Consider the following 24,161-nt stretch of genomic DNA (forward strand, 5'->3'; position numbering starts at 1 on the left):
CAGGGCAATAACATTATGAATTGGGAATATGGTTCTAGCTAGCTACATGTCTAAACAAAAGACTCCACTATGAAATTAACCATTTCAATGGAATGTTCATGATGCAACTGTGACAACTGTCTATAGACATAGCTGGTAAATTTGCTCTGGCTATCTACTCCAATTTCAGAGCTCTCTCGTCATCAGTGTGCCAGAGCACAGAATAACTGACAAATTCACGAACGCTCAACACCCGTTGAATATGGCCGGTGTCAGTACACATTGTCAAAAAAACTAAATTAAATTGTAGCCAGTAGCACAGTTACAGTCACCAATGCTCTGGATAACATGAAAACAGCCTAACCAGCTCTGCTAGGGTGAGTAAAATGGTCAGAGTGAGCTGTTCTCTCATTTTTTTCTGGCAGTAGCTAGCAAGTTAGCCAGTTAGCTTGGGTGCTTGATTGCTGTTGTTAGGGTCAGAACACTCAGATTGACCCTACTTCTCGGCCAGAGCATCCAGTGTGAGCTCTTGAATGCTCAGAGAGTGAAACGCTCTGAATTTACGAATTGACAATCTGACTACTCTCTGAGTTTACAAACGCCCAGAGCGCACTCTGGTACTCCAGATTGAATTTACAAATACACCCTTGGTACAAACAAGCCTTTCGTCTTGAAATATTTGGTTGTTGAGCACATGGCCTCACATTTGAATCCTTAAAGAGAATGGAGGGGCTAAGGCTTAAGAGCGTGTGAACTAGAGGTCGACCAATTAATCGGAATGGCTGATTAATTAGGGCCGATTTCAAGTTTTCATAACAATTGGAAATCTGTATTTTTGGGCGCCGATTTGCCGGTTTTTATTTTTATACCTTTATTCAACTAGGCAAGTCAGTTAAGAACACATTCTTATTTTCAATGACGCCTATGAAAGGTGGGTTAACTGCCTTGTTCAGGGGCAGAACCACAGATTTTCACCTTGTCAGCTCGGGGGATCCAATCTTGCAACCTTACAGTTAACTAGTCCAACGCAATAAGACCTGCCTCTCTCTCGTTGCACTCCACAAGGACACTGCCTGTTACGTGAATGCAGTTAGCCAAGGTCAGTTGTTAGCTAGCATTAAACTTATCTTATAAAAACAATCAATCATAATCACTAGTTAACTACACATGGTTGATGATATTACTAGATATTATCTAGCGTGTCCTGCGTTGCATATAATCTGACTGAGCATACAAGCATACAAGTATCTAAGTATCTGACTGAGTGGTGGTAGGCAGAAGCAGGCACGTAAACATTCATTCAAACAACACTTTTGTGCGTTTTGCCAGCAGCTCTTCTTTGTGCATCAAGCATTGCGCTGTTTATGACTTCAAGCCTATCAACTCCTGAGATGAGGCTCGTGTAACCGAAGTGAAATGGCTAGCTAGTTAGTGCTCGCTAATTGTCGTTGTGTTGCTGGTTCGGGCCCAGGGAGGAGCGAGGAGAGGGACTGAAGCTATACTGTTACACTGGCAATACTAAAGTGCCTATAAGAACATCCAATAGTCAAAGGTTAATGAAATACAAATGGTATAGAGGGAAATAGTCCTATAATTCCTATAATAACTACAACCTAAAACTTCTTACCTGGGAATATTGAAGACTCATGTTAAAAGGAACCACCAGCTTTCATATGTTCTCATGTTCTGAACAAGGAACTGAAACGGTAGCTTTCTTAAATAGCACATATTGCACTTTTACTTTCTTCTCCAGCACTTTGTTTTTGCATTATTTAAACCAAATTGAACATGTTTCATTATTTACTTGAGGCTAAATTGATTTTATTGATGTATTATATCAAGTTAAAATAAGTGTTCATTCAGTATTGTTGTAATTGTCATTATTACAAATAAATAAATAAAAATCGGCCGATTAATCGGTATCAGGTTTTTTGGGCCTCCAATAATCGGTATCGGTGTTGAAAAATCATAATCGGCCGACCTCTAGTGTGAACAATGCTGAATGAGTGTAGACAAGGAAGATGTCTCCAGTAGGTTTAACAAAACATTCAAGGGCCATCAACTTTCAAGCAGAATTGCTTTGCAATTGTTCCTCAACTCTAGTGTATGATATACCATTTTCCAGCTCTGTCTCTACTTTTATCCAATGTAAAAAAAAAAAAAAAACATTTCAAATGTTGCTCCACAATACAGAATAGAGCCAGTCGCTCACATGCTATTTGGGGTGCCCTGTATGACTTCAAAACCGCTCGTGGCAACAGTGAGCACTATTACCATCAAGTAGTCTTGATGGTAATCCCATGACTCTTGATCCGAAGGTCGCCTGTTCAATCTCAGTGGTAGACACTAGTTTTTTAGTTTGAACCATATCTTAAACCTTAACCATTAACTTAACCATTCGGTAACTTGTAAATGTGATGTTTGGAGAAACAGTAAAATGCGGAGCAGGAGGAGCAACACATGGTGTCAAAAACACTTGAAAATTTCACGCTTGGAGAAACGTGGATAACCATCATAATCTGAAGTCAAATCGTTAAACTGTGAGATCTTGTTGGGGAATAGTGGAGGCGGAAGAGGGTGGCTGTCACTCTACCCTGTATCCCTCAGCAGCTGTCGAGCTACATCTGTGATAAAAAAAACTGCTGGAAAGCAGATGACATTTCCTCGTCTTTGGTTGTCATAGCAGGCCAGTGTGATCCAACTGTGACACAGTCACATAAATAACAGTATCCATTGAGAGGAGATATTAAGCATTTAGCACAGTAGTTAACACCCCGGTCCTTTCATTAAGCTGTCACAGTCCACTTATACTGTCTAAGACCTGACCAGACAGAAAACATTCTAGTCCTCTAATGCCATAACTCACCTCCTCTGACAGGGATGCGTCTATTTCACAGCATGTACACACACACACACACACACACACACACACACACACACACACACACACACACACACACACACACACACACACACACACACACACACACACACACACACACACACACACACACACACACACACACACACACACACACACACACACACATATGCGGGCACGCACGCAGAAATGAGCACACACATGAATACTCACACACACACACACACATACACACACACTGTGACCGCCACTGTCACCACTTCAGTCTCAGACCTTTTTGATTGTTTGGCGACTAATTTGATGAAAAAGCAGCTGGACTGAGCAAACAAAGTGAATCAAATTGAATTAAACAAAACATGTATTGTGAGGTTTGATTCTATTATAATGGGAATGTACATAATAAGAAGCTATTTCTTTCACTCAGTTTCTTATGTATATAATGGTCTAGATGTGACAATGCTAGGGAAAGCCCAGTGTGTCCTTGTAATACTCCTGCTGTGGTGTAGATTACTCTGGCACTGCCACATCTATGATTCTGTCCTAGAGATACAGTACACAGGGATTCCTAAAGGAAGCATTTCCTCTGTAAGGCAGGGCTGACTGGCTGACTGATTGGTTGGTTGACTGGCTGGCTGACTGGTTGGTTGACTGGCTGACTGGCTGACTGGTTGGTTGGGTGACTGGCTGGCTGACTGGTTGGTTGACTGGCTGGCTGACTGGTTGGTTGACTGGCTGGCTGACTGGTTGGTTGACTGGCTGACTTACTGGCTGACTGATTAGTTGGTTGACTGGTTGGTTGACTGGATGACTGGCTGACTTACTGGCTGACTGTCTTGCTGACTTACTGGCTGACTGGCTGTGTAGTTAAGGCTGTACAGCTCTAGGGCCATGGTGAGTCTGGGAGAACATCTGAGTTCAACCATGAGTCACCACTCTGTGTGTACACACACTCTAAGCCCCTGCACTACTCCAGAGACGGATGAGCGTGTGTGTACCCAGTGGGTACCTCGCTCACACACACACACACACACACACACACACACACACACACACACACACACACACACACACACACACACACACACACACACACACACACACACACACACACACACACACACACACACACACACACACACACACACACACACACACACACACACACACACACACACACACACACACACCATCATCATCGACGTCAGTTAATGCATCATGGTCAAGAAGAATAGAGCGGTCAGGAAACAATAATATAGACATCCTGTCTCAGCCTGTGTATTACGGTAGTGCTTACGTCAACCAACAGTATCAGACACGTTTAGCTGAGGTTGCACAAAAATGATGGTGAATTATGCTGCAATGCAGGATTGTGGGCAGGATTTCGTGCGACATAGGTGTGAGATCTAGTTGCAATGCAAGACACACCCATAAGCCGTAACCTTCTGTACGATCAGGTTTTCTTCACTCACATTCCCTTTCCTAGTATAGAGCCTTGATCATCACATCAACTAAAACATAGTAGGTGATGTTTATCAAACTACTTGCCCGAGACCAACAATAGCAGCTGAAACCCCTAGCTGTGTGTCATTGTGTAAGAGAGCACGCAGACAGCCACCTACAGTTCGACAGTGTGTGTGCTTAATTTACAAATCTTGATTTACAAATTAAGCACACATACACTGTCAAACTATAGGTGGCTGTCTGCATGCTCTCTTACACAATGACACTAGTCACACATCTGTCAAGACACACAGCTAGGGGTTTCAGCTGCTATTGTTGGTAAATCAGGAGGTGCTGGAACAAAAAATGAGCGTGAGAGGGGGGTAACCTGGGGAACTCCGAGGTACCAAAAAAATAATCACCTTTATAATAAAGCATTGCATGCATATCATCGCATTTGGTAGTTTCATAAAGCAGTAGAGTAGAGGCACTTACAGAAGTTGCACACATGGAGAACATTTTTAGTAGCCTAGGGTCCGGGTAAAATGTGGCCTTTTATAAACGCATTTAATGCAATTCTATGTAATTTTACAAGACTGGAGACTTCGGCAGAATCTTTTTTAATGCCGCACAAATGATCGGAATGAGGCCTCCCGTGTCGCGCAGCGGTCTAAGGCACTGCATTGAAGTTCTAGCTGCGTTACTACAGATCCTGGTTCGATAACTGGCTGTGTCGCAGCTGGCCGCGACCCGGGAGAGGCCACGCACAATTGGCCCAGCGTCGTCCGGGATAGGAAGGGTTTGGCCAGCTGTGTCCCATCTCGCTCTAGCGACTCCTGTGGCGGGCAGGGTGCATGCACACTGACAAGGTGTACGGTGTTCCTCCGACACGTTAGTGCAGCTGGCTTCTGGGTTAAGCGAGCATTGTGTCAAGAAGAAGTGCGGATTGGCGGGGTTGTGTTTCGGAGGCTCTTGACCTTCTAGATGGTAGTTGCAGCAATGGGACAAGACTGTAACTACCAATTGGATTGGATGGAATTGGGGGTAAAAATAAATAAAATAAACAAATGATTGAAATGGCACTGAGAATCTGAGGTCAATAAAAACAACATTGTCTTGAATCCATCAATAGCCTAGGCCTAGGCGTGTTGTAGGCTACAATTTGAGGAAATTATAGTCTTAAAAGGCTTTCCAGTTCCACTTACTCACCCAATGACTTCCTCGCCGGCGATGTTCGATGCATTAGTGCCGAAAGCCTATCAATCAAATGGATTTATAAAATCCTTTACTTACATCACCAGATGTCACAAAGTGCTACTTCTTTGCAAAACAATATTTGGAAGTGGATCAAATATTTTGGTAGCCTACAGAAGACAGATTAGGCTTCTCTTTTCAGCAGGAGCTATTTGCTTTCCAACCTGTGTCTTCAAATACAATCGTTGGAGGAAAAAAAACGGATTTGTCTGCATAGTGTTCACTGACAGATTTTCCACGCGCTCCCGACCGTAGGCTAGGCCTTGTTATTGGGCTACACACAATCAATCCACACCTAGTTAAAATATATATATATATAGATCCTCTGTGGCTAATTTATAGGCCTACTCATAGTGTAGTAGCCTATTCGGAATTAACAGAAAGCAGAACTTTAATGATAGCATATTCCCACCCCAAAAAAACAGGGCGGCTATGATTCTATAAGGAAATAAATGATGAAGTGCAACGCTGGAGAGATGATTTACAGGTTCATGTCTATCAGAACAGAGTGGGAGAGAGATGATAAAAAGTGAATCTCATTCTAGTTCTGTGAAAGATACAGATGCGCTTCTCACACAGCCACGGCCACGCGCTGGTCTCAAACATAGGTCACAATGTTAAGCAAAACCATAAGCCTGGGCCAGCCCAACTTGTATCAACTCTTAGAATATCAGCAGGAGAACTCGAATGAACGTTGATGGCTTTTATTATTATGATAATGGTTTTTCATTCCATGAGAGGTACTGGATCCAGCCAAATAGGTTCCAACGAAACAGTCCAAAATGGAGAGGTGCAGGATCCTGTTCAGGCAGGATACAGCTGAAATTAAACACTGGTTGTGCACACTGCCTTTTGTTCCTGTGGGGCTGCTATGGTATCGTTACCATCAAGCGGATCTGCTTGCTTTGTTCTGCCAGGATTAACACAGTGTGTGTGTGTGTGTGTGTGTGTGTGTGTGTGTGTGTGTGTGTGTGTGTGTGTGTGTGTGTGTGTGTGTGTGTGTGTGTGTGTGTGTGTGTGTGTGTGTGTGTGTGTGTGTGTGTGTGTGTGTGTGTGTGTGTGTGTGTGTGTGTGTGTGTGTGAAGGGAGAGCTTGGAGAGCATTGTCACCGTGGCGATGAAACAAAGGCATTGTTAGCCTGACTGGGGTGCTGAAGCTGTCAGACTTCACCTCCATCTCGTTCTCTCCTTTACCTTTTCTCTATCCGTCTTCCTTGCTTTGTCTCGTTTACACAGGGATCAACCTGGATTACTCACACTTGCTTGGCTGTCAGTGAGGCAGATAGGAAGGGATGGAGAGACACAGCTACTAGTCTGCTCTCTCAGAGACAGGGGTTAGAGGTCAGGGGCATTGGAGACAACACTAAAATCTGTAGTGTAGTGGGGAGAGGAGTGGGAGCAGCTGGCTGAATCAGTGAAGTAGCAAATCTCTGTCTGACTTCCCAGACATACAGGATTAATGAGTCTATTAGGGTTAAAGGGTTAAGGGGGCAGGATTCAGGGCCATTGAGGATCCACAATGAGGCTGAAGAGGAGAGGGGGAGAGTCAGACGGATCGGTGAGGTAGAAAATCTCTGTCTGACCTCTCAGACACAGGGGTCAGGAGTTAGAGTTCAGGAGGTTAGATCCAGTGCTTCCTGAGTACAGCCAGGGCTTTGTTTACACCAGGGTCAATCTAGGTATCAGAGCCCCTCTTCCACCTCTTTTATTCAGCCTGGGCCAGGATGTTTTAGTGGGTCTTATTCAGAGACCGTGGAGGCTTTAGAAAAGCCTAGAGTGGCTGAACATAACAATAGACTGAGGCAGTACAAAAACACCTGGACTGTTTTACAGTGATTCATTCACTAGCCTATGTTCTCCTTGTCAATGTATCCCTCCCAAAGTCAGTAACACGAGGACAAGACCAGTTGTGTGTCTGTACAGCAGGCAGAGATCCTAGCTGTTATCCTCTGGCTGGAACACAGTATCTACCAGGGAGGGGACAGATAATTTTTTATATAGCCTGCCATATCAGCATCCTAAGAACAGCCGAGTTCTATTGCGGGAAGTTATAGAGACTGTATGTATTACTGACAGCCAATTGGATGGACAAGATCCTTATATGCAAGTGGGTTGTGAGAGTCTCCTCTCAGATGCCAACGGTGACACTAAAAATCCCGCTGACACTTAACGCCTGGTTTTTAAACATAGTTCATGGGTATGTCAGTAGGCTTTGTTTTTGGTGTTGTTTTCATTTCCTGGTTCAAAGGTCATTCAGGGTCACTCTCCCAGGACAAGGAGAGGTCAAATGTGACCCTTACCATCCCTTTGGTGGGTGAAAGGAAGGGTGAGAAAGGGTGAGGAGGAGATATTCCAACCAAGGGCAGAGAGCAGAGAAACTCTTCTCTGTCTCGGACTGAACTAGAAACTCCTCCTCTCTCCTCCACTCCCCTCCTCTCCTCCAGCTCTGCTTTTGAACTCTATTAGGAAGCTCTTTATTTTAGTCCCTTTTCCATTTTTAGGAACTGCTCTAAAAAAACATTGATGTATTTTTAGTGCTGACACTGTTTTGGGTGTAATGAGACTGAGACTTCACAGAGTTGTAGCACTGCTGGCCTATATTGGAGATATACTTTGAAAGCTGTTTGCTTTGTAATGATTCTGTGGGCTATCTCAATTTGAGCCCAGGATAAAAGTGTCTTTGAAATCAGATGTCACCTGAGCACAGTAGTTATTGATCCTCACAATAAAACAAAAATGTATCCATTACCTCTCCTCTTTCCCCTCCACTAGTCCATCCATTCCTCTCCACGAGCCCACGCCCTACTTCCCAACCCACTATGTCAGGATGCCTATACAGATGGCCCTGCAACAGCCTGTCATCCCAGTGGGGACTGCTGGCATAGGAGCCCTTTTGGCTTTCCATCCTCCCCAGTCACAACAGGACCCCAAAAGTCTACTGGCGTCCAGCACTATGCCCGAGGAAAAAGAGCAAGGCTAGGGTCGCTTCTGCCAAGCTGAGTGGAGTCAATTCCAACAGAGAATATGTGAAAAATAGCAATCATATGTCTCAGCATGCTTTCTAACAAACCGTAAACCGCCTTTCTTTGTTGTGTGTGTGTGTGTGTGTGTGTGTGTGTGTGTGGGGGGGGGTTCAGTTGCAAACAAATGAGTGCATTGTGTTACACACATTCACACGTGCAGGCACACACACACACAAGCTCATGCACGCGCGCACACACATATGTACACACCGACTATCGAGTTACCATTGCGGTTTTCCATTTCTCCATCCCTACTCCACCCTCTTTCTGTGGTATGGCATGACAGTGAGCGAGGAGAGGCAGGGTCTTTCAAGCTAAACATGAACATGTACCCTAAATCCTTCTGTTGAACAGCCACCACCATGACATATGGACAGTGTTTGAATCGTATCCCAGCACCTGTTCCCATGCCGGATCAGCTTCATCAATCCCCAACGTAAACCTCTTTGGGAATTATCTGCCGATAAACACACCCTATCCTGGGAGTGTGTGTGTGTGAGCGGCAGCCAGCCGGCCTCATTCCTGACCGAGTTTGGACATTGTGTGTGTGAGCGTACATGTGTGTGCGTGTGTGTGTGAGTGAGGGGACTGAGGCTGTTGACTGCCTCGACACAGTGGAGCCCAATGAAGTCATCCCAGAGAGGAGAAAACAAAATAGTTCTCTCATCAGCAAGAGGTGTGGTTGTATTCCCATAGGCCCTGTCTATCAGCCAGAGAGAGAGAGAGAGACGGAGGAGAGAGTGAGAGACAGAGAGGGGCGAAGGGGAGAGAGGAACGAAGGACAGGGAGACGGATGAAGGAGAGAGGGATGAAGGAGAGAGAGGGATGAAGGGGAGGGAGAGGGATGGAGAGAGAGGGGGAAGAAGGAGAGGGAAAGACAGAGAGAGGAACGAGGGAGAGAGGGAGACAAAGGAGAGAGAGGGACGAAGGAGAGAGAGGTGGAGGGAGAGGGACGAAGGAGAGGGAAAGGCTCTTGGAGGACAAAAGCAGCACACTCTCACAATCTGTAAAGAAACGCTCCACGGCCCACACTACCACTTTATTATAATTTACATTTAGATTAATTCAAGATGAATGTTTCAAGAAATGATCAACTTGCAAAGCATAAGGTCACACAGTGAAACCTTAGTGTCTATCAAACACACTCTGTGTAGAGTATTAATTTTCCAGTTTATTCTCTCGTTCACTCACATTATGTAACAGCTGTTGGAAGGAGAGGACCAAGGTGCAGCGTGGTGTGTGTCCATATTTATTTAATGAACACTGAAATCACAAAAATAACACCGCGAACGACCAAAACAGTTCTGGCTACCCACCCCCAATAATGGGAAAACAGGCTGCCTAAGTATGGTTCTCAATCAGAGACAACGATTGCCTGCTGCCTCTGATTGGGAACCATACCAGGCCAAACACATAGAAATACAAAACCTAGACTACAAAACATAGAATGCCCACCCCAACTCACGCCCTGACCAAACTAAAACAGAGGCATAAAAAAGGAACTAAGGTCAGGACGTGACACATTACACCTACAGCTTCTTATCAGATGTCAGTATAGCTTTAGTTAAAAAGGATTACTTAAAAAGGATTACGTTGAAAATCGTATACTCTCAACACCACCTCTGATCGTAGGGTGGTTAACATTGTCTCCTGCAACACACCACATTTCACACCAATTCTACAACGTTTACATTATAAATATATACCAAAATACAAGGTTCTAGGTTGAAAGAGGAGGAAGAAACATTAGCTTGCACTTGAGTTCCACCACGACACAAATCAAATCAAATGTTATTTGTCACATGTGCCGAAAACAACAGGTGTAGGTAGACCTTACAGTGAAATGTTTACTTACGAGCCCTTAACATACAATGTTTTAAGTAAAAAAATAGATATGTAGAAAATAGAAAATAAAAGTAACAAATAATTAAACAGCAGCAGTAAAATAACAATAGCAAGGCTATACACAGGAGGTACCGGTACAGAGTCAATGTGCGGGTTCACCGGTTAGTCGATGTAATTGAGGTAACATGTACATGTAGGTTGAGTTAAAGTGACTATGCATAGATTATAAACAGAGAGTAGCAGCAGTGTAAAAGGGGGCTCTGGGTAGCCATTTGATTAGCTGATGAGGAGTCTTATGGCTTGGGAGTAGAAGCTGTTAAGCCTTTTGGACCTAGACTTGGAGCTCTCAACCTGTCCCACAACAGCCCAGTCGATAAGAATGGGGACGTGCTCGGTCCTCCTTTTCCTATACTCCATAATCTTCTCCTTTGCCTTGATCACGTTGAGGGATAGGTTGTTGTCCTGGCAACACACGACCAGGTCTCTGACCTCCTCCCTATAGGCTGTCTCATCGTTGACGGTGATCAGGCCTACCACTGTTGTGTCAAAAGCAAACTTGCTGATGGTGTTGGAGTCGTGCCTGACCATGCAGTCATGAAATAATAGGGAGAACAGGAGGTGACTGAGCACGCACCCCTGATGGGCCCACGTGTTGAGTATCAGCGTGGCGGATGTGTTGTTCCCTAACTTTACCACCTGAGGCGGCCCGTCAGGAAATCCAGGATCCATTTGCAGAGGGAGGAGTTTAGTCCCAGGGTCAATGAATAGCATTCTCACATACAGTTGAAGTCAGAAGTTTACATACACCTTAGCCAAATACATTTAAACTCAGTTTTTCACAAATCCTGACATTTAATCCTAGTAAAAATTCCCTGTTTTAGGTCAGGATCACCACTTTATTTTAAGAATGTGAAATGTCAGAATAATGGTAGAGAGAATGATTTATTTAATATTTTATTTATTTTATCACATTCCCAGTGGGTCAGAAGTTTACATACTCTCGATTAGTATTTGGTAGCATTGCCTTTAAATTGTTTAACTTGGATCAAATGTTTCGGGTAGCCTTCCACAAGCTTCCCACAATAACTTGGGTGAATTTTGGCCCATTCCTACTGGTAAGATAGGGTTGGTTTGTAGGTCTCCTTGCTCGCTCACATTTTTTCAGTTCTGCCCACAATTTTTCTCTATGGGATTGAGGCCAGGGCTTTGTGATGGCCACTCAAAAACCTTGACCTTGTTGTCCTTAAGCCATTTTGTACAACTTTGGAAGTATGCTTGGGTAATTGTCCATTTGGAAGACCCATTTGCAACCAAGCTTTAACTTTCGGACTAATGTCTTGAGATGTTGCTTCAATACATCCACATAATGTTCCATCCTCATGAAGCCATCTATTTTGTGAAGTGCACCAGTCCCTCCTGCAGAAAAGTACCCCCACAACATGATGCTGCCACCCTCGTGCTTCACGGTTGGGATGGTGTTCTTCGGCTTGCAAGCATCCCCCTTTTCCTCCAAACATAACGATGGTCATTATGGCCAAACAGTTCTATTTTCGTTTCATCAGACCAGAGGACATTTCTCCAAAAGGTACGATCCTTGTCCTCATGTGCAGTTTCAAACCGTAGTCTGGCTTTTTTTATGGCCGTTTTGGAGCAGTGGCTTCTTCCTTGCTAACATCGATATAGGACTCATTTTACTGTGGATATAGATACTTTTGTACCTGTTTCCTCCAGCATCTTCACAAGGTTCTTTGCTGTTGTTCTGGGATTGATTTGCACTGATGAACCAGACTTGTGGAGGTCTTCAATTTTTTCAGCAGTCTTGGCTGATTTCTTTTGATTTTCCCTTGCTGTCAAGCTAAGAGACACTGAGTTTGAAGGTAGGCCTTGAAATACATCCACAGGTACACCTCCAATTGACTCAAATGATATCAATTAGCCTATCAGAAGCTTCTAAAGCCATGACATAATTATCAGGAATTTTCCAAGCTGTTTAAAGGCACAGTCAACTTATTGTATGTAAACTCCTGAACCACTGGAAGTGGGATACAGTGAATTATAAGTGAAATAATCTGTCTGTAAACAACTGTTGGAAAAATTACTTGTGTCATGCACAAAGTAGATGTCCTAACAGAATTGCCAAAACTATAGTTTGTTAACAATAAATCTGTGGAGTGGTTGAAAAAAATAGTTTGAATGACTCCAACCTAAGTGTATGTAAACTTCCGACTTCAACTATAGGCGTTCCTTTTGTCCAGGTGGGAAAGGGCAGTGCTGAGTGAGACAGGTTGAAAATGTCAGTGAAGACACTTGCCAGTTCAGCGCATGCTTGGAGTACACGTCCTGGTAATCCATCATTGAGATGAATAGGTAATATCTGGTGTTACTTAGAGGTAATTGGAGGGGAGTATACAAATTGGCTCTCCGAATCAACGGCACCGGCACATGCCTGAGCTACACATGCCCTCAATCTGTCATTCAGAAGGGTCATGTTACTTTAAAAAGCGTTGAATTATTCATACATTCAGATTCATCACGGCCACATGATGCAGTGGTGCACTGAAGAGAAGGGAGGGGAGAGGTTTTCTCCGAACAGACATCGTTCTAAGGAGGCACTTACAGGGGAATTATCCTTTTAAAAAGGTGGTTGAAAGACGATACTCAGAAATGTATAAAATGGAGGGATGGAAGGGATAATAGAAAGGATGAATCAAATGTCACTTAAATGATTTGAATAAACCTACTGGGCACAGATGTCAGTTCAACGTCTAGTTTTGATTTACATTTAGTTGAGTTGTGAATTAAACGTGAAATCAACTAAACAAATCACCATGTCATTGATTTAGGTTAAAAGTTATGTGAAAAATAAACTAAATTCCCTTACGTTGACGATTTATTTTCAAATTCAATCAGTTTTACATGTAGATTTTTTTTTTGAAATGACATGGGAACACCGTTGATTCAACCAGATTCTGCCCAATGGCAATAGGTGACCTTTCTAGTTAACATGAGCTCTTTAGGCGCGATTCAAACAGGCTTGTCAAATGTCCTTTACGTTGCATTGATTTTGCACGACCATGCGACATAATTGACATACAACCCAATCAGTTACGAGTGATTGGTAACCGATGCAAATCTAATATCACTGCATTACTAATTTCATAATAGCTGTTATGATTTTGAATATATATTACATCATCCCTTATTACCCCTACTGTACGGAGAGACAGATACAGGATCTGTCATTGTTACTGAAGAAGGAAGGGTGAGATAATAACTTTTCTTAGACCGTGGCTCTGTCTACCGTGATATCATACCTCGTGTTGTGACAGGATCAGAGACAGGCAGACAGATAGCAGCTCTGCATATACAGCTATGGCCTTTCGGAAGGCTTGCTTTTTGTTTTAATGGTTACCATAGTGGAAGTATGTATGTGATTAGGTATGAATTGAATTGGGCCAATTCATAGAACTTTATGAAAATGTATGATGTAGAATACCTACATCAAACCAGGCGTAGCCTTGTGTAGTACTTCTTGAATGTAACCTACAGGCAACTATCACATTTTACAAGCTCTGCTTGAATGACACCACGACACCGGTGTGGAATCCGAGAGAGCTAAATTGAAGAGTGTGGAGTGCCGAGCGTTGCCATGGTGTCCTGTCTAACTTGTTGTGAGGTAATTCGAAGTCTGTTGATTCCCGACAGTGACACACTCTCCCTCCGTCATTACCTTACCAACATTACTCCATCCCTCTTTTCTTTCTTTCTTTCTTTCTTTTTCTTTCTTCCTTTCCTCTCTTCACTCTTTCTCTGGATGCAGAACATTCACGGCCATTACGTTCGTATTCCACTGCAGGACCATGTCCGTGTCGCCAAATCACAAATACTCCCCATGTAGTGCACGAATGTAGAATAGCGTGTCCTTTAAGATTCACCCATGGCATATATTTGGACAGTCGCTACCAAAATGACAATCATCAGAGTATAGGATTCTGGTGGACTTGTCCCGAGGCCCCCCGAGGTAAGAGGGCCCCTGAGGGGATGGGTAGATCTGTCATGTGTGAAGACCTTCAACACCATCACATTGTCTTTTTCAATTTCAATCCACGATTGTTTATCTGAAAACATGTTTGTCAGATAAAAAAAAACCTGTCTAAAAGTTGTTCTCTGAAGGCTGAACCATCCAAATCGCCATGACATCAACACGGGGCAACACAGACCCATAAACATTCAGAGGTGCTAAACCTGTCATAGCAGCCAGACTAACAACCCCTCTCTGTGTTACCCCTCAGACACACACTCAGACCCTGAGTGTACACTACTACCCAACGTGACCTCATGTTCTAGGCTGTGAGATGCCCCTTTCCATTTCACTCCATGTCAACATAAATGATGCCCTTGTTAAAACGCAAACCTGTTTCTCTCTCTAGGCTGGGCCTGGATTGGGGCACATGTGCAGGAGTCCACCTGGGAGAGGTTGAATGACTGCCCTTGCATTGGTGACTCACAGCAACTCTTATCTAAGAGGGAACTTGAGCCCTCAGAGCCCTTATCCACACTACAAGCTCCCAGTCTTACTGGAGAATTAGACGCTATTCCAAACGTCGAGTGTTTTGACACTAGAATGACTCTTCCTGCTCAGTATTGTTCTGTTTCTTCAAACATAAAATGTAGAAGTTCCTCCAAACATCAACATTTGAAATTTAAGGGTTAAGGTTTGGGATAGGGTTAAAACATTTTTTTTTTAAACTAGTGTCCACCACACAACCTTCTGATCCAGAGTCATGGGATTAGCGCCATCCACAATGCCCTAGTGAAACCCAAGCCTACTTGACGGTAATAACCCTCATTGTTGCTCCTAGTGTCCGGTTTGGAAGACATCTTCCGATGTCCTCAGGACATTTTTATTTTTATTTAACTAGGCAAGTCTGATCCAGAGTCATGGGATTCGAACAAATTATTTTCAATGGCGGCCGAGGAACAGTGGGTTAACTGCCTTGTTCAGGGGCAGAACAACAGATTTTTACCTTGTCAGCTCGGGGATTCGATCTTGCAATCTTTCGGTTACTAGCCCAACGCTCTAACCACTAGGCTACCTGCCGCCCCAAAATGGATAGACGTCCAATTTCGAAGTCACTCTTGAGCGAGCGTGCTGATCCACAAAGTTTCTCAGAGTAGGAAGGCAGATCTAGAATCTGTCCATATAATCTTATTCATTATATTTTTACTCTGAGACGCTTTGTGGATATGCCCAGGTTTCACTTGACAACTGTATCCATGTGCCCATGGGAACTAGGCTTGTTGCACCAGTAGATCTGTAGAGAGTGCATTCCCACTGGGCACACACTGGTTGAATCAATGTTGTTTCCACGTCATTTCAATGAAATTAAGCTCAAGTTCTAGGGAATGAAAGGAGACGAGCCTCAGAAGACATACAGTATTTTCCCATTCCCCATGATGTCACCCTTAACCGTGGAGTGGAAGAAAGTTTGTTTTTCACCCCGCTAGGTACACAGCAGGACGTTCTTCAGTAAACGTGAACTAGTGTGAAAGGGGACACAGATGTTGGGCTTCAGTCCTTTTCCCAAGGTGTCATTAGAGAGAAAGAGCGAGATTGAGTGAGTGAGCACAGAAAAAGCTTAGGGCTGCATGCAGGTGTCTGGTGGTTAGTGAAGGCTGCATCTCTGTGAAAGGAGTAGCTAGGATTAGGCCCACTGAGAAGGATCTCTGAGGCTGGAGCAGTGGGTAGGTGGGGTGGGAAATCTGAGCCCCTCAGATCATGGGGAGTTCGAAGGATCAGTGAGTGAGGAGGGGACTGGAGCTGAGGGGAGAGTGGGAAAGTTGCAGCAGCCACAATGTATTGAGTGTCTCTCTGCCCACCTAAGAGGTTTCCCAAGAGTCTACTATCATCAGACTAACTCATGGCGGAACCATCTTGCACTGCAAACTCTTGTAACAAGGAATCCATCATTTATAGATTGTGACAGATAATGTGCTGGGGTACTGTTTGTTTACAGAGTCAAAGGTTGGGATACTGTTTGCATTCACACTGAAATCAAATTGTTAAGGAACACATTCGCTGCAAAATGGTGCCACACCACCTCCACTATGTTTCTCGCTTTACGACCTGAGTTTTTGTGTGAATATTAAATAAGGTTGATTTATGACCATCAAGATAATGAGATACAAGAATAGAATAGCCTAGCTGGGATACACACGTCCCTAGGAAGCTCGCTACGGAATCTTCGGTAAGGTTAGGATGATCCACAGACTACTGATGCGCAGGTCAGCTGTTTGTTCACCCGCTTGCTAATAACCCGTCCGCAACCGTCCGACGATATGTGATAAAGTGGAAATCTGAGAACCCGGACCTGATCCTAATCCGCAAATATGGAAAATGTGATGTGCGGTTTAAAAAAATGTATCGAACATGTTAATTTTTTTGTCAACATTTATTCATGAAATATTTATGCCAATTGAATAATAGCCTGATTGTCACGCCTTGGTCTTAGTATTTTGTGTTTTCTTTATTTATTTGGTCAGGCCAGGGTGTGACATGGGTTTATTTTGTGGTGTGTTTTTGTATTGGGGTTTAGTAGGTATTGGGATTATGGTTGAGTAGGGTTGTCTAGCATAGTCTATGGCTGCCTGAGGCGGTTCTCAATCAGAGTCAGGTGATTCTCGTTGTCTCTGATCGGGAACCATATTTAGGTAGCCTGGGTTTCACTGTGTGTTTGTGGGTGATTGTTCCTGTCTTTGTTTTTGCACCAGATAGGGCTGTTTCGGTTTTCATTATTTTTGTAGTTTCTGCATGTATAGTTTTTCCTTCATTAAAATATATCATGAATCATCATCACGCTGCATTTTGGTCTGATCCTTGTTCCACCTCTTCGTCAGAGGGGGAGATAGAAGAGAGCCGTTACACTGATGTTTTGCTTAAACAGAAATTGTAAAACAATAACCTAAATTGACCCCATGTGTCACGTTCTGACCTTAGTTCTTTTGTTATGTCTTTGTTTTAGTATGGTCAGGGCGTGAGTTGGGTGGGTTGTCTATGTTAGTTTTTCTATGCTTTTCTATTTCTGTGTTTGGCCTGGTATGGTTCTCAATCAGAGGCAGCTGTCAATCTTTGTGTGTCTGCACCAGACATAACTGTTTCGGTTGTTTCCTGTTTTGTTATTCAGTGTTCAGTTTACTTTATTAAAAAGATGAACACTTACCACGTTGCGCATTGGTCCTCACCTTCTTCCCATGATGACCGTTACACCATGCGCATGCTTTTGTGAAATTGCACTCTGCAATTAGGCTAGTTTGCCCTTGAACAATTTATTGAACATCTATGTTTTTCTTGAGCATTTAGGCCTATTCATTTGAAAAGGCGTATTGAACAGTAGCCTATTACTTTGCTGAAATGAAACAAAATGACAAAAAATAAATGGACATCTCGTAGGACAACGGCCTGTGTGGGCTAATAGCCCATGCTTTCAGATGAATAACATAAAGAATCGAATGAAATAAAAATAGACATAGAAAACTAATAATAAATAGACAATAAGACAACATTTGTAAAATCAAAGTACCCACTGTCCAGTTATGAAGCTAAAATGGCCTACTTTGTCTTCCTTTCTTTTGCAGCACTGTTAAGAAACAGAATAGCATCTGATGTGCCAGGTTTCAGTCAGCGTGTGCAGGGCGCATGATAATGCAGGAGATTACCGGGGCTGACGCCAACTGGGCCCAGGCCCTGGGGGGTCCAAGAGGCAGCAAAAAATATATATCGAAAAAAAATTATCATTACAAACAATATGAAGAAAATATACTGTATACTGTATATACAGTGCATTTGGAAAGTATTCAAACCCTTGAATTTTCCAAATTTTGTTACATTACAGCCTTATTCTAAAATTGATTCAATTGTTTTTTTTCTTCATCAATCTATATGCAATGCCCTATACTGACAAAGTAAAAACAACTTTTTGGAAATTTACTCAGTACTTTGTTGAAGCACCTTTGGCAGCGATTACAGCCTCGCGTCTTCTTGGGTATGACGCTACAAGCTTGGCACAACTGTATTTGGGAAGTTTCTCCTATTCTTTTCTGCAGATCCTCTGTCAGGTTGGATGCCGAGTATCTCTGCACAGCTATTTTCAGGTCTCTCCAGAGACGTTAGATTGGGTTCAAGTCTGGGCTCTGGCTGGGCCACGCAAGGACATTCAGAGACTTTTCCCGAAACCTACGGCCGTAGGTTTGCTTATTGCGGATTTCAAAATACAATTGCGGGAAAAACGTACAGTTTGGAAAGCAAATACCTACTATTACTGAAAAGAGAAGAGTAATCAGTCTGTAGAACCAATAAAAAAAAATTCTCAACAACTCCCAATTTGTAGCTAACAGCATCACTGTTTTTCTAAGTAGCTCATCTTGATATAGCTGCCACGACGAGTGCAACGGCCATCACCGTGAGTAAAAAAACAAACATTTTTTAATCCGGCCCTGGGCGCATGTACAGTAAGGCCCTAAAGTTTAGGCTTATGCACAAATGCCAAATAAAGACAAGGCAACAGTAAACATGTCGACCTGCACAAATTATGCAGCCCCCCCCGGGCCAATTGAAATATTGCATGTGACTAACACATTTCAATTATTGTGTGTGACCACATATTATACATTATATTGAAGTGAAAATAAATGTCTATAAAAATCGAAGGCGGTTAGCCTATGTACCAGTCTGTTTAGCTAATTCACTCCCTGTACTCCATATCAAAGCTATTTGGCAAGGACAAGGAGTGTCAAGGAGTGGAATGTTAGCTAAAGAGACTGGTACTCAGACTAGAAGGAAGTCGGGAGGAGGCAAGATTAGGTGGAGTCTAGGGCTGTGGTGGTCATGAAATTTTGTCAGCAGGTGATTGTCTAGCAAATAACTGCCGGTCTCACGGTAATTGACTGTTAATTAACATAAACACATTTAGCATCTCCTGGCTTCCACGCATAGCCTACAAGGCACTGATGCAGACCTACGGAACATCTAGATTTGAACAATCCTAATAAATCCATGTAATATAGCCTACACCATAACAATAAACCCATTATTTATTTTAGACAAGTCTAAAGAAACATGATATGAAGAAAATTTAGTTTTTTTTTCAGAAGAACAGAATAGCATACTCTTGAGTTGTCCTTATGTTAGGACCTGATCTGGCTATGCCATATGGCTGTGGGCTGCACTAGTTCATTTAGCAGAAAATATTTTCTTAGAATTACATGGCATTATTTTATATTATTTTATAGTATGAAGAATAGAATTGAACATAGCTGAATAAAATAGAAAGGGTATTTTCTCCAAACAATTTGAGAGAGTGCACACATGCAGCTATTCTGTGTTGAGCGGTTAACAAAGAAATAGGTTCTCCTATATGCTTAATTTTAAGTTATTTATGTAACTTTAGTTGTGATACAAATATTAGGCTCTATGTTTTCGGTTTGTAATACTTTCTAAGGTTACATGATATGACTCTAATGATGATTTGAAAAAAGTTGCATGAAAGGCATAAACTCTGCTTTGTTTTTTCGTGCAATGCTGTACACACTTCATCAGTCTCTCTCTGTGTGAAGGTAATGCCCCCTAAAATAATCCATGACTTTTGTGGCTGTTGTGCCCTTGGACTGAATATAATAATTAGGAATTCCCTTCTCCCGGCTGCATGCCGAACCACCTCTCAGTCACCTGATCTGGTCTTTATTTTCCCCAAACTTGAAACTCCCACGCTGCGTATGTACTGTATACCAGTTAGGCTCTACACCCGTTGCAAAGAGGATTAATGTGCTTCATTTTAAGAAGTTATTTGTCCACTTTAGTTGTAATACAAACCTTATCAAAACATGTAGGCTTATGGGCTAGGCTACATGAGGTGTGAAAAAAAAAGCATGCGCTGTTTGCCCTTAAGCCGGGCATTATTCGGTTTTAAAATACAATTCACAAATGATAGGCTAATACTATCACACTATTCTTAATTTAATCTTGTCTTTACATATACTAAATAATACATGTGTGAAATTAGTTTTGATTTAGAATGGACCTGTTTCGAAACAGGGGCAGCGGAAAAAAATACATGTCATCTTTGCACTTTTATAGCGAATGGAGGATGCTTTTCCGTGGTTCATTTTCATGGCAACCAGGTAGGCTATACTCCTGTTTTAAAGAGAAGCAATGTGCTTAATATTGGGAAAGTTGAGAAGATAGTAGGCCTAGCCTATAGAAAGCTGATGGGACCCTCCTCTTTTTAATAGAAGCCATCACTCTGTTTTCTCACGCAATTGCATTGCCTATAGAAATGTTGCGCATCGGCTCTCAATAAGTGTTTGATTAGATTTTCGATTATGTTTTCATCGATGTCAGTTTGATTAGAGGGACAATATAGGGTGAGGTACCAGGCAGTTAGCAAGTTTGATAGTCTACTGATGACCATGAGTGGCCTTCAGAGCTTGGAGAAACCTAGGTACCGTGACTAAACGGTCACGCGGAATTTGACTGCCGTCATGACTCGTGACCACCAGTGTGGCAGTAATACAGACACTATAACAGCTCTAGGTGGGACCAGTCTAGCCAATGAGGGCAGATACGTATGTGAACAACAGGCCCAACTCCGATATACATTTTTTGTTTTGTTTTGTTGCTGGGATGTCACGTGTCCAACATATCAGTACACTTGTAATAACCTAAGTATTACAAAACTTCTATTCAAACAAATAAGCCACACATAGAAAATAAGCCATTTGTTGTTAACCAAATTCGACATTCTGATTGACCTCCATACAAAAACAACAACAAATAAATAACAGCACAACAAATAACAGCACCTGCTTCGCCTTTTCCTCTCTAATGTGACTCACAAATGTATGTTATTTACTCAAGCTCCTGTCTTGGGCCAGTCAGGGTAATAAATGCCGGATCTCTATGGCAAGATGCATCATTCACCCAAATTTCCTCAAAATCGGCCAGTGCTTTCTGAGATATCACATGTGACTGTATGAACTAATGGACATCCACAGTCCCCCCCCCCCCCCCCCCACACACACACATTTTCATTGTGGGGGCCAATAATGAAAGAAAAACCTCAATGTAGCCTATAGATATGAATTGCACAAAAAATATACATTTATAGATTTTTTATGCACTGTTTTCTTTTTATTCAACCCACCATATCATCCACACAATATTTCATGACTCTCAACCCGCACATCACTAGAACAGACCTCAAACCCATTGCACTACACTGAAAGACTATAATTCTAACTAAATAATCATGTCAGTCCAGGAACTGGCACTTAGCATTTAGCCTACTACTAGTGTATATCCAGGCTGTGAAACAAGAGAGAGAAAAACAGCAACACCCTGTTTGGGGAAGTAGTCCTGTCCTGAGTCTACATTCCCCATGTAGGTTAATGATTACACAAAGGCTAGATAAGAAAGTTAAATTTAGCCTTACAAGCCATGTAATTTAAATTGAATGAATTTAAATTATTTAGGATAGCTGTGTATTCCTGACTGCGACACAGAATCCTGGTTGGTTTCATGCCTGTGTCGCCTGCCTAACTCGCTCTCTCTCTGAATTAGTATGGTGCGCACGTTGGAGTTGGGTTAGATTAGCATATGACAGCTGACTAAATTTGGCGCAATAAAGCCCCTAGAATCCCCCTAGTAGGCTGGTTTTGTAAGCATATAAGCTTGTACCAAGATTTTTTCCTGAGTTCTGGCCTTATAGCCCCACTGGTTCTGGCTAAAACACACCGCTGACTCATGCTGTCAGGTTTTTTAAAGCCCATATCGTAGTAGAGGCAACATGACCAGTGTCGCCTACCTCCAATGGGATGCTGCTTAGAACGATATCCCCTTTGGTAAACTTTTTTACAGCACTCTACAGAAAATATAGTTCTGTAGGTTATAGAATAACTACTTTACATAATACTACAAATACAATTATATGACCATGGGTTTGTGTGTGGAGATGAACAATATAGATTCGCCTACAACCAACAATGACAAGTGGTTTTAAGCTTCAGTCAATACATTTTTTTTAAATCGGACAGCATGTTGACGTTTTTAATGCTCATTCGATGATTGGATAAACATAAAGATTGAAACATGTCAAAAGCTATTTTTACTCAGATGAAGTCATTATCAAACACACGCACGCGCGCACTGAGGCACAGACGCACGTGGGCGTGAGTGAAATTTAAATCGATTATTCTGCTTATGGTGTAGTAACCTCGTTTCACTTACCGATACTAGGCACTCTTCCCCATCTTTCTTCTTGGTGAGTATTACGTGTATTAGCCTGTATCAATTCAACAGTTCTGCTAATCCAAAGATCCGTGGGAGAAAAAATATATATTATCCCACAATGTATTCACAAAAAGTAAGGTCCAAGAAAGCCACAATCGAATGATGTTTAGGGTCTCCTCTGGGCTATGACTTGGTTTACAGTACCACTGATATTGGCATAGCCATTCACTTGTCTTGATCTTCTAAAACAGACTTATTCTGGAGCAAAATGCCGAACATAAAAATACGACCGAAAATACTCGTAAAAAAACAGTCCCAACTGAACCATTCAGGAATTATTCGGTTCGCGGGTAGTCCCTTCGCTATTCAGACAGTGGCTTCAACGCACAATAAAGGTGTGGTAATGTACCGGCCCCGTTTCGAACAGATCACGGCTGTCCAGTCGGTGTCCACGGCCAGACAAAACGAGAGTGAGAGGCTACAACGGAGATTGACAGCACATCAGACGTCCTCTGAGAGCTGGAAGAGAGGAGAAAGAACTAACGACGATGAATAGAGAAATCTAATATCCTCAGCAAACAAGTCGCCTGCAAGTCTCTCTCTCTCTCGCTCTGTCTTTCTCTTTCAATACACACACCCACATGCTCTAGTCCTCATATCCGCCTCTCTTTACAGTACAGTAGCCTATGCAGCCTAAAGCAAATTCTTTCATCCACTTGATATATTGCATTATGCTATTGGATAGGTCAAATTCAATATATTTTTGTAATTAAAATGTATCATAACACATTCATAAAAAAAACATTCACTTTAATATTAGTTTGCCATTGTATTTGTGAACAATCATTTGAATAAATTACTGACAATTCATGTTCACGTGAATAATTTACAGATTCGACAATTATTAACTGTTGTCAAATTGAGTTCATGAGTGTGTTGATATTGCCACTGAGTCAGTAGAAAAAAACACCCAATAATAAAGAGGAAAAGATTCAATAGAGGGCATTGTTTCTCTCCAATAAGTCACGTAAAATAAGCCTCCACATCTAGCCTATTGAAGAGAGAGAGAGCAAGTGCGAGAAAAGCAGTACTACTATTTCAATATCTTCTGTTTTAGGCTTATCTTTGAGTTCAGACTACAAGTCAACAAGGTTATCCCAGACTAATGTTCTAATATATATAATAAGATGGCCTCTCCTAATCATCATCGACTCCCATGTGAATGGCAGAGCAGAGCAGGGCTCAGTGCAATTAATTAATACATAGCTCTGTACCCATGACCCCTCAGAGAAGCCCACTATGCTAGCTCCTTAATATGTTAATATGCCTTTGACATTTAAAGATGCTGCTGAGAAAGAAAAAAAGTTAATTAATAACATTAAACCAATTATGGATGACAACGGTATGTATGATGGTTAAAACCCCTCTCCTGTGCCAGGGCTTGGGGTTGGTTGTAA

At 42.4% G+C, this 24,161-nt stretch overlaps 1 protein-coding gene across 1 annotated transcript in view; it reads right to left on the reverse strand.

The window, feature by feature from the left end:
• The window catches only part of LOC123993246 (ras-GEF domain-containing family member 1C-like), a 47,706-nt gene extending 24,357 nt beyond the window's left edge, over positions 1–23,349 (reverse strand). The window contains exon 1 of the mRNA XM_046295171.1: positions 22,702–23,349. The gene's annotated coding sequence lies outside the window, so the exon portion shown is untranslated. The remainder of the gene's footprint in view (positions 1–22,701) is intronic.
• Positions 23,350–24,161: the final 812 nt, after the last annotated feature.

This window comes from Oncorhynchus gorbuscha, linkage group LG13 (assembly GCF_021184085.1).
Source record: "Oncorhynchus gorbuscha isolate QuinsamMale2020 ecotype Even-year linkage group LG13, OgorEven_v1.0, whole genome shotgun sequence".
NCBI lineage: Eukaryota > Metazoa > Chordata > Actinopteri > Salmoniformes > Salmonidae > Oncorhynchus > Oncorhynchus gorbuscha.